The sequence below is a fragment of the Peromyscus eremicus genome, chromosome 9 (assembly GCF_949786415.1).
Source record: "Peromyscus eremicus chromosome 9, PerEre_H2_v1, whole genome shotgun sequence".
Taxonomy (NCBI): Eukaryota; Metazoa; Chordata; class Mammalia; order Rodentia; family Cricetidae; genus Peromyscus; species Peromyscus eremicus.
In genome coordinates this window covers 98,696,076-98,714,858 of record NC_081425.1, presented here as the reverse complement: position 1 = coordinate 98,714,858, position 18,783 = coordinate 98,696,076, and the positions used below count along the sequence as shown (strand labels likewise).

At 49.8% G+C, this 18,783-nt stretch overlaps 1 protein-coding gene across 1 annotated transcript in view; it reads left to right on the top strand.

The window, feature by feature from the left end:
* Positions 1-8,872: 8,872 nt before the first annotated feature.
* Tspan14 (tetraspanin 14) overlaps positions 8,873-18,783 on the top strand; it is a 56,615-nt gene continuing 46,704 nt past the window's right edge. The window contains exon 1 of the mRNA XM_059274161.1: positions 8,873-8,909. The gene's annotated coding sequence lies outside the window, so the exon portion shown is untranslated. The remainder of the gene's footprint in view (positions 8,910-18,783) is intronic.

The following is an 18,783-nucleotide window of genomic DNA, read 5'->3' as shown; positions in this document are numbered from 1 at the left end:
TTTTTTTTTGAGACAGGGTTTTTCTGTGTAGCTTTGCGCCTCTCCTGGAACTCACTTGGTAGCCCAGGCTGGCCTCGAACTCACAGAGATCCGCCTGGCTCTGCCTCCCAAGTGCTGGGATTAAAGGTGTGCACCACCACCGCCCGGCCCTATGGTGTTTTATATGATCTCATCTGTCATTTTTGTTTGTTTGTTTGTTTGTTTAAACCATATTCTCCCATTTGGAGTAAACTATGGTTGAGCCAAAGATCGGGCTGGAAGTATACTGAGAGACCACCTAATAAGTAAGCTTCTTCTTTCCCTTGGCCATAGTTTGTAGATGGGATGAGAGGTGATGGGACTACTTGTCACCACCACCTGCTAGCTCCCTTCCCGCCTCTACCGTTACAGCATGTTCCTCTGCGATCTATGCTCACACATGGTCTCCTATCACAAACACCATTTCTGTCTTGTAGGGAGTACCATTAGAGGGCAGAAGTCCCATGACTAAGGCTGAAGTTATCACTCAGAGTAAGAAGTGCTTGGATTAGCTGGGTGGTGGCGCATACCTTTAATTCCAGCACTCAGGAGGCAGAGGCAGGTGGAGTTCAAGACCAACCTGATTTACAAAGCAAGTTCCAGGACAGCCAGGCTGTTACACAGAAACCCTGTCTCCAAAAACCGAAAAAAAACAAACAAACAAAAGTTCTTAGATGTTTGGAGGTTTTTTGTTTTGTTTTAGATCATTTTGGAATAAATATGGTAGGCACTGTATGACAGGATGACAGGTTAAGAAATAAATTTCTCTTTTGTTATCATTTTCTTCAGGGACTCTTATTTTAAGAAAGGCAACACCAATTCAACACTGATCTTGGAGTGAAAGGTCTGTCAAAACTGCTGAGCCTTGGCAACTGTTGTTGGCATACATTGGTGAGGTAACTCTCACTCATCCTCAAACTAGACTCTTGGTCTTAATCTCCTCGCCCTAGGACCAGCGTCCTCCTCTTTTCGCTCTTCTTGGTCATCCACTCCCATGGATACAAACCTCTGCCTGACCACGGCCTCATGCCACCATACCTGAGTATCCTCCAGCCCCACCCCACTTCCGTTCTCCCAATCTACCAGCCCCTGCTGCTAATCCTTCTTCCCACTAGTCAATACCCGTGATGTGGGCTGGGTAGTCTGAGGTGAGCCAAGTTGGTAAAGTGCTTGCCATGTAAGCAGGAGGACCCGAGTTTAATCCCAAGAACCAGCCCTGTGCTTTTGTTTTTCTATCATGCCCTTTTGGCCAGACCCAAACCTTGGTTAGTCCCTACTGCCCATGCTCTCTGCAGTTGTGCTGACACCAGTTGCTGAGGACTGGTGGAGCAGGCCACATGTTCTGGGACGGATGCCACTCTGGGTTCAATTGTCAAGCTCACAGTCCTTCCCTACACCTTCTTGCCTGCCTTTTCTCACATGTATCTCTCTCTTGCCTCAGTTTCTCTGATATGCCTTCCAGTAACCTGACCACTGACATCGACATCCTCACCCCTGTCCCTTCTTCCAGGCTTCATGAAAACCCAGCTGTCTTCCTCTTATTCAAAAACCTACCCCCTTCCCACCTTTCCCAAGCACCAGGTACCCGAGGTGATACGGTGGGAGGGAGGTGGTGGAAGGCTGGTACTGGAATCGAGCAGGGCATCCCATCCCCACTCCCAGAGCCCTGGCAGAGTGGCTGGAACAGTGAGCCCTGTCCTGGTACCTTGCGTCCAGCAGCAGAAGATGGTGTCCAACAGTGTGGGGCTGCTCTTGGTGCTCCACACTATTTCCAGCAGCTCTTTGGTCACTTTGGACATGATGGGACTGGGCAAGAGGGTCTTTGCTTTCCGGCTCAGGCCCCAGAACGTAGGGAACGAGGTGAGGACAGCACACCACCGGCCGGCTCAAGACCTTGGTGGCTAGCGTTAGGAATGTAATCTAATGGTTTTTAGTGAGGCACAGGGAAAGGAGAGAAGGGCAAGGCCTACCAGAGACACATGTTCAAGTGGGCTAGTGTCCCTTCATATTTTCCCTTCATCATTTCCCAGCTAATGTCTCTTGTATTGTCCACTGTAAACTGGCTTCGGGTCACCTACTCCACTGAAATAGCTCTCTCACCCATCCCAGCCACCGTGCCCTTTTCAGCCTGTCTCACTGGCTTTTCTAGAGTCAATCTCACTCTCACCTTCCCCAAAACCTCATTTCCTCTTGCCTTTCATACAGATCGTCTTCCTGGCCCCCTTCCTACCTTAATAGCCACTTTTCCTTTATCTTTGGGCCTCTCTTATTTCTCTGTGTAGTCTAGATTTTGTCGTTGATCTTCCTTCCTTTTTCGTGATCATCTATTATGTTTTGAGACAGGGTCTTGCCACCTAACCAGTCTTGGTCAATGACACACAAGTGACAGTCTGTGGGGCTTTCTGTGGGAAGTACTGCTTTCCTGAGATGGACAGGAGCAGCCCTGTCTTTTCTCTTTCTCCTTTTAGTTGAGAAACTGGAGCTGGAGTAGCCAGTTTATGGCCGCAAGCTGATTCCAGGGATTAAGTCTGCCTACTGTCCAGGGCCAGAACAAACCAGCCCAGCTGATCCGTAACCAGAGTGACATTACAGAGACATCAAGGAGGTCGGTTCCATTTACCTTTAGATGGCTCACTGAGTCATGAAAGAGTTGTTTTTAACAACTGCAGTGACCACCAGCAACAAAAACAATTCAGTTAGTTGCTGAGTCACTGTTACAAGAAGGAAGCACAATTCTGGGGCTGGGGAGATGGTTCAGTCTGTAAGTCTGAGTTTTATCCCCCAGAATGCATGATTAGGAAAAAAAAAAAAAAACTAGACATGGTGGCATGGGCTTATAATCCCAGTGCTAGGGAGGCAGAGACAAGTTAATATATGGGGCTTGCCTAATCAGAGAGCCAAAAGTCAATGAAAAACCCCATATCAGAAACAAGGTGGATGGCATCTGAATAAAAACAATACACAGGGTTGTCCTCTGGCATCAACATAACACATGTACATACATGCATGTACCTGAACATTTTATATATATATATGTTGTGGTGATTTGAAAGAAAATGGCCCCCAACGGGAGCAGCACTATTAGGAGGTACGGCCTTGTTGGAGGATGTGAGTCACTGTAGGGGCAGGCTTTGAGGTCTCTTTTGCTCAAGCTTCCCTCAGTGTGATGGTCAGTCGACTTCCTGTTGCCTCTGAGTCAAGATGTAAGGACTGTCACCTCTAGTATCACATCTACCTGCAGGCTACCATGCTCCCTGCCATGATGATAATAGACTGAACCTCTGAAACTATAAGCGAGCTATGCAATTAAATGTTTTCTTTATAAGACTTGCTGTGGTCATGATGTCTCTTCACAGCAATGAAAATCTTAATACACATGTACATGGAAAGAAGTTAGCTAATTCCCCAATGGATGCAAAACTCCCAAATCTATAGGTTCTCCTGAGGTATCTCTTCTAAACTCTATAGAGCAATGGACTACTCTCCTCTGTTCCAGGAGCACTTCAAATGGAGGATGTCTAAGCCACCACTTCTTACCACAAACACACACACACACACACACACACACACACACACACACACATACACACACACACAGAGAGAGAGAGAGAGAGAGAGAGAGAGAGAGAGAGAGATCAGACATAAATAGTCACCTAGTAACTAATGCCACTGTCCATGAGTAGAATATGACATCTTATTTCCCACTTTCCTATCCAAATGGTCTCTATCAGTTCTGTCCCCTAAATGTATTCTGAATCTGCCCACTTCTTTCTATTTCCTCTTCATATTCCTCCTAAACCACTGCAGTAGTTTCCTTCAGAACCATCTGTATGTAGTTTTGCTTCTTCGTGAGACAATCTTCCTTCGTCAGCCGTAGAGAGCTTCTGAAAGCACAAATGTGATAATGTCACTGTACTGTCCAAAACTTTTCAGCCAGTGCCCAGGACCGCAGGAAATCTAGTAGACAAGACTCTACCAGGATTTATGGTATGAGTTCTGTATATACTTCTCCTTTTCATGGCATTGCCCTTCTGCCAAGGACTATTGGCTTGGGCATAGGACAAGGCCTTGTTCAAATATGATATCCTATCTCCTTCACAGTGATTGGTTCAAGAATGGGCATGTGACTAGAGCTATAATCCTCTCTTGAATTTACTCATACCAGCTCCCCCAGATCATTCGCCTTGAATTTCCAAAGTAATTTTGGTTTCAAGCTCTTTCAATGCTGTCAGTAATCTGAATGTAACATCTTCCATCTGTATTTGTCTAACGTAGTTTAAGTGGGGTCCCCGTGTTTGCCACCATTGTAAGGAGAGCTGGGAGTTTGGTCTTAACAAGACATCATTTATAGGCAAAGGATTTCTTTATAGCATTCCCAACGTTTTTCAAAGCCTTAACTGTGTGGTCACGCTTGGGATTGAACTCAGGCTTTCATGTATGGTAGGCAAGTATTCTACCATTGAATCATATCTTCAGCCCTGCTCACTTTGTATTATGAGATGATAAGGTAGACATTTCTATGGTCTTGACTTTGTGGGGAAGAACACTGGCTCAGAGATTTGACACAGTTTGTTTAAGGTGAAGAAGTTATGAATTAGGAGAGCTGGTCACCAAATGCCTCTTCGATCCGAGGCACCACCAAGCCCATCCCTGTTATGCACACACAGGTTCCATAAAGTAAGGATAGCCACAGCAGCCTCAGGACAGGGAAAGACGGAAGACAGAGGAAAACAAAGGGCAAGTTCTACCCAAAGTTTTATTTATAGAAAGAACAAGAGGAGAAAACTCACAGTTTCTTTGCTTTCTTCTTTCCAATCCTGTTTCTTGTTCCTGTAATCCATGTCAAGCTTGTAGTCTACACTATAATTCAGCCATATTCTAGGCAATTATAGATTGAAGGGCTAGCTTGCAAAGTAAATTACTATATAACTCTTTTACCAGATGCAAAGTCAATCACTGATTACTATACAACCCTGTTATCACACAGGGCTGCCTTCATTTCATTCTAATTCCTTTTATTTTTTAATAAGTGAAAAATAAAATAGATAAATACTCCAGTGTTCTGAGAAAGCTACACCATCTTGCTGTAAGAATCTCATAAGGTACCTGAGGTTAGCAGGTAATTGTTACATCTAGCTGTCCATTGAGGCCTACTGAGGGTGGGGTGTGTCATGCTGACTTTGTGGACATCCCACCCTCTTTTACATCTTGCAGCACTGTGGCCAGCTGGCCCAGAGAGAGATTTCCCTAGAGGCTGCTCAGTCTGCAGGACCTAACATTACCCAGTCTATGGTTCACAGTGTTGGTTTTACTTTCTTCTTATCTTGTCTTACATTCACAACCTTCTTCCCAACCAGGAAATCATCGGGTGTGAAAAAGCATCTCCCCTCGCTGGAAATATCTTCGTTGCTTCCACCCTCCTTCACAGTGGTGGAGATAACCTCATACTTATAACAGAGGTGCCTATATCCCACCTCTGTTCATCTGCTAGTCAGGACCATCACTCCTCTCTCCTCCAGATCATTCTCATGACTGTACAAACCTGTAGTTTTCCCCATAGTCTAAATCCACCACCCCAATAGTCTAACACAAATTAAAGTTAGAAATAGTAGGCTGCATGTATCTTTAACCCTAGCACTAGGAGGGCAGAGACAGGAAGATCTCTGTTGAGTGTGAGGCCTGCTGATCTACATATCAAGTTTGAGGCCAGCCTGGGCTACAGAGACCTTTTCTCAAAACAGATAAATAAATAAATATAAATGGATATAGTTACAAGCAGTAGAAAGTAGTAAGTAAATGTGAACAATATAATTTTCTTCCTTTCATCTACATAGTAAATGGGTAGATAGTTCAGAATAGGTGACTCCATAGACCTTGGGGATCCATTTATTCTAATTTGTTTCATTAACATTCTCAATACATGACTTCCACCACAGACACACATGGCTACTGGAGCCATGGATTTCATCAGCACATTCCTGGAAAGAGTGCTGGCCGTGGAAAGCACATCGCTTCCCTTTAAAGCCGTTAGAATTTGCGCAAGAATCCTTTCACTTCTTATTGGCTGGAACTGAGTCACATGATCATATATAGTAGAAACATTTGCTTTTATTCTGAGAAGCCACGTCGATGGCCAGATAGAATCAGAAATTATGCAATGCAAGGCAAAGGGAGAGATGCCTAGCCATCTCCACCAAAGTCTCCGGTGTGTCACATCCTGAGTTAGATCACTCATGGTTCTCTGTTCCCTACTGGGTTATTTTTGTGCAATAGGTCTATGACCATCTGGTTGCCATCCCACTATACCAGGAACATCACCCTTAGCATGTTTATCAATGGCGTCATGCTGCTAAACGCAATGGACACTTCTCTGACCTTATCTTGCCTGAGCCTGAAGCAGCATCTAACACAGCTAACTCCTTTCTGGAAACAGGTTTCTCAGTCTTGGGCATAGGCCTATAGCCCATTGGTTCTCCCCTGGCCTCCCAGTCTGTCTTTAGTGTTCTTTTGGTCTTGTACCCCCTCTCACTCTCTGGGTTCCCATTATCTTCTGTGTCCACCTTCCCTCCCTTTAGAGGCTCTCCTCAGCTCCTATGGTTTTTACCACCTGATGATTCATTCCCCCAAATGCATCTTCACCACAGACCCTTCTGTGCTCTTAGTGACCAGACAGCGACCCTGAGTCTAACAGGCATCTTCAAGTCAGAATGGCTAAAACAAGATTGTTGATGGTCTTCCTGAGAGTGGACGCTTTCCTCCAGGCCACCCCACCCAATACATGAGGCACTGTTTCTCACTCACTGGGAGAAACTTGAAAACTACCCCTTTCGTTTCTTCATGTCTTCCTGCATCCATCGTATTGGTCTTAAATCCCAAACAGTAAATCTCTCAACTATTCATCCTAACACATCCACCACTTTAGTTCAAACTGTCCTCACACTTGGCTCAGATTGGAACAAAAGTTTATTTGGGTCCCTCTTTTAATTTTTGCCTGGCAACTACTACATTTACTCTTCGCAAAGCAGCAAACCAGAATGTCAGTCTCTTCCATAAACCCTTCAATGGGCTTCTCAAAAAGGCTCCATCCTTTGACACAGTCCATAGGCCCTTTTCGTCCTGGTCTCCATTTCATCCTCAGACTTTATACCCAGGCTTCAAATGATAGCTATCCAATTTTCTTTCAGCTCCTTGACACCTCCAGAGTGTGCCCTTTTCAAGGCCTCGGCACCCACTGCTCTCAACTTGTACTTTCTGGGCTACCTGCCACTTTCCCCAAGGCTAACTTCACTCTTTTGCTTTCAATTTCAATATCACCTTCTTACTTTTCCCTGTCTATTCCCTCATTCTCTATCCCAGGCCCTTGTCTTTGTCTCAGCATTGATTTCAACTTCAAAAGACTCGTCTTATCTAAAAGTAACTGTATGGAGGGAGTGGTTTCAGCTGCAGCACCCCAGCCTAAACACAAGGCCTGGTGCTCACACATCAGACACCTCAATCACACATTTTGGTCAGCTAGAGTTGACAGTGTGGACAAGTTTCCTTGCCAGGGAGGTCCTTGAGCTGTCTAGGGTATTTTAGAGACAGGCTAAATCCACCTTGCTAATAACCACAACAAGCAGTGGGAAGGAACACTCTCCGTTTCTAGAGTTTTCTCTTTATAATGAACTTAACCTGTTGGCTGCATGTGTAAAAACATGGTTCCAGTCTCATGCCACTTTTGTGTTGCCCAGGAGGAGCAGACGTGTCCCAAACCCACTTGAGTTTACTAAGAAGGAACAAGGCTGTGCTTTGCTCTATAGACAAGCAGGCAGTGGCTGGGACGAGGTCGCCCTTTTCATCTCAGCGGTGTGGATACCATTATACATCTACCTGCCTGTTCTTTTGTGGCCTTCCACTTCCAAGAATTAGCCCAGTCATCTCCTCAGCATAAAGGAGATGAACAAATCACAGCAGGCTATCCAAAAGAAGCTTGGTATTTTTAGCACCGAGACTGGAAGGGGAGAGTGTTTAGGGATCGGCTGTAAAGAAATCTCTTCCACCTCTTTCCAGAGGACTACCCCACCAAGGCTGGGTAGGAGCGCCTTCCATCTTAAAACCAGCCATTTTCCCAATCTTCTTCTACCTCCCAGTCACCCCGGGCATTCCTTAAGACAAGGCATCTTGCAACTCGCATTTCTCCCCGGCTCAGCTCCCGCCCGGTCAGATGCTAAGGCCGGAGGGGCATTTGCACAGCGTAACTCAGCCAAGATCTCAACTGGCCGCCACAAGTGACTGGCCAAAGTCCAGGCTCCGCCAGCATCGCGGAGCCACAGAGAAGGCGGAACCCGGTAAATCCCGCTTGGGGCACCGCCCAGAGCCGGACAAAGGGGCGGGCCAGCGAGCCGCTTCACCACCCAAGGCAGGCAGCTTTCAGGGCGAGGTGAGCCGTGGGGGCGGGGTGAGCCGTGGGGGCGGGGCGAGCCGTGGGGGCGGGGCTCGACGACCCGCGGGGCGGGGCACAGGCGGGGCGTAGAGGGGGCGAGGAGACCAATGTGGGAGGGGTAGCGGGCGGTGGGGTGTGGATTGATGGCAGAGGGGGCGGGGCGAGCGGCGGGAGCCCGACCTGGGCGGGGGGAGGAGCGAGTGATGGGGCGGTGCCTGCGTGGGGGAGGAGCCAGCGCCGGGGGCGGGGCCTGGGTGGGCCCGACGCGCGGGGCGGCCGAGCGGCGCGGGGAAGCTGCGCCTCTTTCTCCGCCGCGGCCCCGCCCCTCCGCGCCCCGCCCCCGCCGCTCGGACGGCCCGAGTCGCGCCCTCCCGCTCTGCGCTGCCGAACTTGGTCTAACTTCCTCGGCCGACCGACCGGGCCGTGCCGCCGCCGCCGCCGCCGCCGCCGCCGCTGCTGCCGCGCCCGGGTAAGTAGAACGCGCGGCCCCGCTGCAGCGTCGGGCCTGTCCTCATTGTCTCGGGCCGGCCCTCGTGAGCGTCCTCTCGGGACGGCGGCTGCTCCCCGCGTTCCCGCTCGGCCCCGGGACTCCCTTGCCCGGCGGGGGGCGGCCCTGCGGGCGGCGCGGGCTTTGTCTTGCTGAGACCGCCCGCGAGCTCTGGAGGCCGCGGGCCGGGACCCCGCTGAGCCGAACTCGGGCGCTGCGTGGAGTGGGAGGCACGGGCGGGCGCCCCGGAAGGTGTGGCTGCACCCTGCTGCCGCCTGGGCTCTGCCGGTCCTCACCTGTGAGCCCAGTGGAGGGCGCCTTCTTCAGCTCCGGTCCCCGGCGAGGGGACGGTCGCCCAGCCCCCACCCACCCTGAGTGTGCTCCCAGTCGCCGGGTCCCGTGCTGTCCTGCCGGAGTTTGAGGAGGTGGCCACCCCGGCGTCTCGGTGCTGGTCGCTAGGGGCTGTGTTTGGAAGCAGAGCCCGACCCCTGACCTAGCCCGAGCTTTGGCCGAGTTTTGGTTCTGGCTGTACCTTGGCTCGGCCCAGGTTGCAGCCCCCATTCCCTTCCCTGTTAGGCGTCAGTGCAGAGGGTGGGGAGAGTGTGCGAATGGGGACTCCGGCCCCTGAACCACAGAAACTGCTGTCTGGAGGACCGAAACTCGTTCTCCGGTGAGAGGCGGTCAGTAGTCTCAAAACTCAGTGTCTTCAACCAGTGCTTGCCTGGAGCTGGTTGCAGAGCCATGGTGAACACTTAATGGCTGTATCAGGACGCTGGTGTTTGGGGACATGGAGATGTGTTGGGCAGCGTGTACAGGACGCTGGCTTGGGGCCTGTAGCAGGTGTGTTCCCAGCTCGCTAGGAGGTTACCCGCAGGACTGGTGGTTGTGGGTCAGTTTTCTGCCAAATACTGGGCAGTTTCCCCACACACAGCCCCTTGACTTCTGAGTAGAAGTTGGTTGGTGCCTGCTGAGTGCTTCCTTATTTATGAAAGGAAATCTGGGGCCCCACATTCTAACAGCTCAGTGGTTGCCGGAGACACCCTTCCTTTCAAAACTCTTGGGCCCTGGAACCCTTAGGAAGAAGCCCAGACTACTGCTCTCCGGCCCCTCCCGCAGCTGTCCCCAAGCCTTGTGACCTATTTTGAGATTTTTTTTTTCTTTTTGGGGTAAGGGTTTTGTGTAACCCAGGGTTGCCTTGAATTCATGATCCTTCCGACCCGTTTTCTACCTTTCTATATTCTGCCTCCTTTCTACATTTTTGGACTCTCTCTGGTCCACCTAATGTGTTTAAGTGCTCTGTGCTATAGCGGACACTCTGGGCTCACACCTCCTGACCAGCTGTAAGCCTTTAGTGGTGGGCCTGCAGTAGGTGCTCAATGGTGTTGATTGGCGTGAGCTTGATCTAGGCTTAGTTGCTCTTTCAAACAGTCTGAGCCACTGATCCTCCAAAGGTTTGTGGCTGTTTCCAAGAAGAAATGGCATGGAGGGGAAGGGTTGGCTGCCCTGGGAAGACCCTCCCCCTCACCCCTCTTCTTATTAGGGCAGCTGTGCTCGCTGGTCTCTGAGGATAGGTGAGGGCTTCTCCCTTGCCATGTTTGTGATGGAGGATGAGACTCATGCTTTGTGTGGGTGGGGAGGAGCCTGCCCTGCAGGTTACAGAAATGAGGCGAAATTACAAAGAGGCCAGGGTACAGGGAAGCCCTGGGTTCTTTTACCACTTCCGGGACCTTACCCTGGGCCACCATGTGCCTAGGGATTTGACCCTGTTTAACTTTATCAGAGAAGTTAAACAGAAATAATTTTTAACAACACCTAAAAATGCCAGTATGCCAGTCCTGAGAGCCCCTTGCTTGTTTAAAACCTAGTGAACTTATGATCAAGCAAGCATACAGCTATTACATGGCATAGTGGAGAGTTTGTTAAGGTTTAGTATTTATGGAGACTTCTATCAGGCCATGATCCCAGCTTTACTTTAATTGTTTAATCCCTGAAACAACCCAGTGTGGTAGACATTAACTACCCGATTTTACAAATGAGAAAACTATGGCCCAGAAAGGTCGGAGTGATTTCCTTGAGGTCTCTCTCTGTCTGAGAGTTGGAGCCTCTCATTTAGGTGATGTGTTCCTCCTGGAGGTGCTTAAACATAGTGAGAAAGCCTGGCCCAAGGCAGAACTGCTGAGTCCTGCAGTACAGGCTCCCTCCAGGCCCAGCTTCCAAGTAGCTCACCTATCTACCATGACCTCAGCACATGCCACCCCTGAATCCCTGCCGGCTTGACTGCAGTCTCCGCCCTATGAGGCCGGAGGATTGCAAGCATGGCTGGAGAGTCAGTGCCTTCTGTAGAGATCAGGGTTTGATGTGGTTAATGCCAAACTTCAAACTTCAGTGGCTTAAAGCAACAGGCCTTTTTTTTTTTTTTTTTTTTGGTAACTCCACATTTATATCACATATCTGCTTTACGTTGCCGTTATTATAGACCAATTCATGTCCCTAGCCACTTAGACATAGCCTGATGAGTCTTGGCTCTTATAGCTTTTGCCCATGTCTGGCAGATGTGGCATAATGAAGTGGCGTTTCATTGGCTGCACCAAGTAACATGACCAGAGTCACCCTCAGGGTGAGGGTGGGGTGGGAATCAAAAACATTTAATGAATAGCATGAAGCCTATCACTTGCCTGTCACTTGTTTCTTCTCTAGCTCTGGGTCCTGGTTTCATTCTTTGTCTCTGTGCCACCAAGAACACTGTTGTGAATTAGTCAAAGAAGTGCTTTTTAAAGATGGAGTTGCCCCAAGTGAAAGGTAGAAGCTTGATAAACAAGAATGACCCTTAGGGATGGAGGGGTGGTCTTTAATGACAGAGCACTCCTGTCATTAACTTGGGCAAGTTACTTGAACTCCTCCTGAGTCCTTTTGCTCATTGGCTAATTCATTTATTCAAAAGCAGGAAGTCCCAGCCTGGAGACTGAATGGAGGTGACAATCCCTGTTTCCTGCTGCTGGGTGTTAGTGCCTTTAGAGAGAGAACCCTGCCTGTGGGCAGGGAAGCGGGCCTGGCCGCCCTTCTCATGCAGCCAGTGGGCAGCTGGTCGTGCTGTACTCCCCATCCTTGCCCGGATGGGAAGTAACTTTTCCTAGAAGCAGAGCAGGCAGAGGTGCCCTTAGTTGCTGTGTGTGACTGAGGCCAGGCTTTCAGGACAGCGAGTGTGGAACAGACTGGCAGTTTGGTGGAGTGACTGGGGGGAAGCGTCAACAGAAGAACAGGGTAGAAACCCGTTAGATGCACTTCTCCAGCCACACTGAGTTTTCCCTTTGTGTTCTGCCACCTGTCTGCACATCCTGCCAGTGGACATGAGGAGACCTTAGGTATTCTTTGTGGAGGTTAGTTCACGGTTCATTCTTAGGCACCGGTACTGCTTTTTCAGGGCCTCTGTTTTCCCACCTGTGGAGTGGCAGGAGGCCTAAAGGCCTGTGGCAGCTCTTCTTCTTGGCTGGTCACCAGTACCCAGGATCGGCCGTGCGTGGTTGTTTTCAGTCTTCGGCCCGGTGAGTGGGCAGCACTCTGATGTGCCTTCTCCTACAGTGTAGCAGGGCTGCCTCCGACTGTGAGCCACCTTGGTTTCATGGTCTCCTGGCCCCTTTCTTCCATCCCTGTGTGTTTTGATTCACACAGAGCAAGTACTTGCATTGGGTTCAGAACCTGACCTGGCCTGTGGGCAACCGTTGATGCATCTGCCCACTCAGCATGAAGATGCCTAGCATAGTCCAGCTTGCAGATGAGCAGTAAGGAGGCCAGCTTTTGACTGATGTCTAATTGCTAGCTGTGGAACCTAGACTGAAGTTGGGTATCTTCTCATCCGTGAAGGGAGCAGAATCAGGTCTGCCCTGTCTGTCTTGGTTGCTGAGAATCCAGTACACACCTCAGGTTTGAGGAACATGGTCTCAAGCTCCTGGGTTGGGCCTGACACTGTTTAGGGACAGCTACTATCTTTCTGGCAGTTCCCAGCAAGTGCTTACCAACAGCTGATTCTGGGAACTCTGCTTCCTCCACCCTTGGGGGTTGGGCGGGGCTGGGCATGGCTGTGGGTTTTGTCTTTGGAAGTAGTAGGCCTGGTAATCGCAGTGTAAGTGGGCTTGGACAGGCTGGAGTTGGCATCCCCACCTCTTAGGATCTATTCTGCCTTTATAAGCAGCCAGAGCCCACATCTATCAGGTAGATAGCTGCCCCTCCTTAGGCTCTCTGGTCTGTATACTATGTGGCTAAGCACCAGAACAGATGTCTGAAGTGGCTGCTGGCATCCTGGTAGGAGGTAAACTCATGGTGTCCTCAACACTCTTGAGTCCTCAGTCATCTTGCGGAGCTGAAGTGGTGGGGAAGATTTGGGGCAGAGTCTGGTCACAGGCTGGTAAACCTTCTCTCGGTTTTCTCTGACTGTGTGCCCCTGTTATTGGGTCTGTGATCTTGTATGCTACAGAGCCCAAAAAGCATTCAGAAACAGGGTCTTTGAGGATGTCATAGCTTTGACATCCAAGACAGGGTCCTCATAGCACCTGGAAGGGAATGAGTGTCCCTTGAAATAAACCTCTTTTGTTTGTTTCTGAGGTTGGTGTGGGAGGGGTCCCCAGCAGGGTCTCTTTTAAAATATCAGAGGATAAGGAAAACAGCTCCCTCAGCTTTCACACCCCAAACCTGCTGTACTGTTCAGGCTGTGGTGGGACTCTCAGCATCAGAACCATACAGTCCCGATATTGGGATGTCCAGCTGTGCTCCAGGCTGCTTCTTTGCTTCCCAGACTGGCGGTAAATGCCCCTGCCCCTCTCCCTGGCTTCTCTGTTTCTGGACCAGCCTGTACTCCTGGGCCACGTGGACCCAGTCTTCTGAGGCTTGTAGGAGGTGACAACTCTAGACCAAAGTGTGGGTGATACTCTGGGTGAGGGTAAGGAGCCATGAGTCTTGGAAGAATGGGGAATTCTGTGCTTAAAGAAGAAAATTATTCTGGCACCTGTTGAAGTGTTAAGGTGAACTATTCAAGACTGCTGCAGCAGGGGTTTTAAGTAGGGGAGAGAGACTGGGCTCAATTCCAAAACCCTAGGAAAGGGGGAACTTAACAGCCAGGGAGCACTATGCCAGGATCCTAGAGAATTTTTGAGGCTAGGAGACATTTTTAGCTGAATGGACCTGACAGGATTCTTTCTGAAGGCAAGCCAAGTGGCCAGATACTATGTGAGGGATAAAGAAGGGTGAGGAATTTGATAATAAATTGGAGGTAAATTGACTTAGCAGGATTCTTAGCAGATTCTTGAATGGGCCTCTCCAAATCCAAGATCGGAGAGAGCTAGTTGAACAGAAAGAAGGCTCGGATGACTTGGCTAACGTTTGGTGAAGGACTGAATCCTTTCAGTACCCTGTGTTCAGTTTTTGTGAGCTTTTCACCTGACCCAGGCTCATGGCCACCCACATGTGTTTCTCAGGAGGGGCGTTTTCTCCTGTGGGTGTTCCTCCTGACCAGTGCCTTTCTCTTTGACAGTGTCAGCAAGGCTTCAGGACTAAAGGTGGCTACTATTTCAAGAAACCTTGGTCTTTTTGTTTCAGAGTGGACTGATGGTTCCTGGTGTCTTAATCTCCTTGCCCTTTTGAGGCAGGGGGAAGGGCTTGGACTTGCCTCTACTGGATGTGCCTCCCCATGGGAGGCCTTGCCTTCTTGTGGGTGGGAGTTGGAGGTGGGTAGAGGGGAGGCTGGGGGAGGCAGGAGGAGGGAAGAGGGGGATCTTTGATTGGTGTGTAAAATGAATGAAAAAAAAATTCTTAATAAAAAAAGAAAGAAAAAAAATCTACTTGCCCATAGATAAGGACATAGGACCTGTGTCTTGCAGCCCCCATCTCCAAACTTTGGGCTACTGGGTCTATTGGCTCTCAGACCACAACCATTCTCTTTTCTGAAATCCTCTAAAGCTGCAGCGGACCTCCTGTCTTGTGCTTTCCCAGTCCTAGACAAACCAGTGTGACAACTCTGCAGCCCCCTACCAGCCTAGGACTTCCTTCTTTCCTCTACTCTGGGTCCCTGGGAAGGGCCACAGGTGGTCCCTTCTGTTCCCTCGGTCTGAACAGTTTTTTTCCTGATCTGCATGTTCTTTCCTTCTCCAAGAGAGAGGCTTCTCTGGTTTTCTGTCTGTCTCCTCTTATTTCAATTGGTCATCCCCCTGTCCCCGGCGCAGTTGACCTACTGGCCTGTCTCTGCCTGCAGCTGTCTCAGCTTTATAGGAGCAAGGCTCCCTTCTGCTGTAAGGAAAACCTGTTGGCTGCAGGTAGGGGCTTACTCACTTCCGCAAAGGGAAGGCCTGGTAGCCCGTAGCTGTCCTTGCAGAGGAAGAGTAGAGATCATGTCTGTTCTTTGCAGCCATCCTGCCTTCCCACAGTCATTGTCTCTTGCTGTCCTAGTTGTTTCCTGTGAAATACAAACAATGGTGTAAACAGGATAAGTTGGGGCGGGGAGAGGGGGTTGTTGCCAAGAAAAGAGTCTGTGGTAGTGGAGGGTGTTCATGCCCCAGGGCTCTGGATGGACACAGAATAGGAAAGGAATGGGCTTATGTACTGTGGTGATGGCAGGTTCTACACAGAGGGATCTGGGTTCTCAAGTTTTCCCCTGAGAAGACCAGTATGGTGAAACTGGATATGCCCTAGAGACTTAGAGCCTCCCTGGGGTGGAGGACCTTGGAGAAGTGCTGGTCTACATGTAATAAAGGTTGTGGGCTTCCTGGTAGGACCTACCTTAACCTTACCTGGGCCCTGTCAAGGGAGCAGGGGCTGTTTGTAGTTCTTCGGTATGTTGCTAGTGTGGTCCTAGTAGCTTTGAGATACCATTTGTGCTTGTTTTCTTGGGAGTCATTTGTTGAACACTTCACAGTCAGGAGAGTATCTTAGAGAAAGGGGAACCAAGCGTACTCGACCCTCCCTGGCCTCCGTTCTCAGAGCCCTGGGCAGTTGTGAGCTTGCCGCCATTACGAAACTGCTAGCTGTATTGTCCCTGGGGTTGAAGTTGTCTGCAGGAAGGGTTGTGCTCGTGGACCACTCCCTGTTGTTCAGATCTCTCTCCCCTATACCTTGGCCCCCACTTGCCCTAATGGCCATTGTGTCATCCCTTCGACAGCAAGAGAAACTGGGATGGTTTTTGTATTATTCCTTGGGGGCAAAATCACGTGAAGGAAATACATCAGTGCTTTTGAGTGCAGAGTATTTATTGACACACCCATTAAAGGGGGGCTTTTAGACAATATATGTAACCCGTTAGTAAGAATAGACAGAGGAATGCATCTCTCAGCCCTATGCTACAGCTTCCGTTTCTTGAAAGGTACATGCAGTTTAGTGGCTAAGGGGTTGGGGTTTTAAGCTGAGATTTTGGAGAAACTGTTTTTAGCTTGTCCTTGGAGTGGGGCCAGGCCTAGAAATCTGTTGAAATAGCTTTCTTTAGCTGCTAAAATGGGGGTGGGCTCATAACGCTAAGACTTGGAGCCTTGCTGGCGGCTGGGGAGGCCTCGGGAGAAGTGTCTGCTGGATTCCTGGTTTTCAGCCTCCCTGGGACAGACAGACAAACACTTGCACAGCAGACCTTGGACCTTGGAGTCCTACAGGTGGCCCTTGGTATGGAATAGCTTTGTTTCCTTTCTGTCACTGTCAAAATCTGTTTGCTTTTCTTTGATAGGAAAACTTTGTATTTGGGGGCTTAGGGTGAAGTAAACAGGGAATGGATTGGGCTCAGAGGCTGTACTCCCTTCCCTTGATCGCCTCGGTGTCTTCCTCCTCCCCTCCCCCACAGCATCTTGTCCTAGGGAGATGCCAGATGCTGCCTAGAGAGAGCTATTCATGAAATATTTTCCCCTCCCTCGCTCCCCTCTTTCTTTGTTTCTTAGACAAGATCTTCCTGCTTAGCCTGGGCTGACTCTGAATTTGTTTTCCTGCCTTAGTCTTCTGAGTATTGGGATTATAGGTATATGTAACTACACCTGGCTATGGTAACATATTTTTGGTACCTCTAGCCACAAACCTTAGGCAAATATATTGAATTAAGTTTAACTTTTTTATCATAAAAAACACACACACAGAATAAAAGAAATTCATACTTCTGATTTCCTCAGCTGAACTCCTCCAAAGCCCAGAGCCTATACCAATTAAATATTTAGAGCCTAGTCAAGTGTGGCAGAACCCCCATGCACACCTCTTCCTTTCTCTCTTGCTTATTCCCACAGTTGCATGCAATTTCCATTGCTCTGTACTTACTGACGCTCGCTAAGATTTATCCTGGGATCGTTTGATTTTAGCACACATACTTTGGTCCATTCTCTTTAACAACAGCAGGTCATCTTGCTGCGGAGTGAACCTTGACTCACTCTTGCAGCCCCCTCTTGATGGACATTGAGGTTGTTTTCAGTGTGTACTTTCACAAGCCCGGTTGCCTGGTGCCTTGAACACACCGGTGGGCCTGAGGTGCCTGGTGTGGAGTTGAAGCATTGAGGGGATCATCAGGAAAGAAACATGTGCTTTGATTCCAAGAGGAAGAGAAGTTTCTGAGGCTTGATGCCGGGGGGAGTCTTGTATTTTTGCAGCCGGGGGCTGAGTTGGCAGGAGGCTGCGTGCTGCTTCCCTTCCTTCTGTGGCTCAGCTCAGACCGTGCTCTTCCCATGAGTACGTTTAGAGCTCTTGCCTGTGTTGTGACCACGAGGCCTGTGCACCCACCCACAAGTGTGCCTTGGAGTCTGAGGAGGAGGCTGGGTGAGGTGAGGTGTGCAGAGAGGTCGCTTCTCACAGTGTGGGTTTGGTTTGAGCTGGAGGTTCTGGGTAGTGTGAAAACAAGCTGGAACTGGTCTGTCTTAGACAAGGTCCAGGGGCTGATACAAGGATCAGGCCTCCCTCTGCTGCTGTAGGAGCCCTGGTATCCTGCCTGGCAAGCTGTGATTGTTGTAAACGTCTGTATAAAAGACCCCCAGGGAAGTGGGAGATGGTTTTTCTGTTTTGATCAGGTCCTTCCTGAGTAGACAGGAGGGGCTGGGGGAGAGGGCACATGCTGTCTAGAGTTTTCTGACAATTTCCTTGTCACTGTAGTGACTGTGTCCCTCTGAAATAGCCAACCATAGCCGTCCCCTGTGTGGCTGTAGCAGCCCCATACAAGGTCAGTACAAGACAAGAAGCAGGGAGATTTTAGGGGGACTCGTTTCTATGCCCCGGCCTGGTGGTTTTGTGGCCTGTGCCCCTGCCTTGGCCCTACCAACCTCCCATACAGAGGACTCCTAACCACTATAGTCACATGCAGTCCCCATGAGTAGCCCAGAGCTATCAGTGCTGGAGGCTCTGTTGTTGGGAGCCTTGGCCCTCTGTAGCACAGAGGTTTCTATTGTGGCCTGGTGACAGCTAGGCCTGACCTGTGAGGCTGAGGAGGCGGGGCCTAGGGACGACAGTGGCCCTATTCATGGTCTCTGCCCTGGTTTCCTGATGCCTCTCCTCATAGATTTGGGGGGGAGGCCGAGATGGGAGGCGGTGGAGAGGGAGGGCCAGGGTTATTGTTAATGGCTGCTGGAGCCCATTGTGCTTAGTGGAGGTCTTTTGCTGTCAGCCCTGAGTCACTGGGCCTACAGTTCTCAGATTCCAGCCCTGCCTTCTTTCTCCCTGTGCCTTTTGTGGGCACCTGGGTTAAGATCCCTTTCTGCTTTCATGTCATGTGATCTGCTTGGAGCTCCTTGGTTGTCATCAAAACAGCTGGGAAGGAGCAGGATGCCCAGGCTGGCTTGTCAGCTGCCTGCCCACCACCTTGGGAAACATGTCCACAGAGCTCTCGATGCCCAGCTGCACCCTTGGGTGGGGGCCAGGC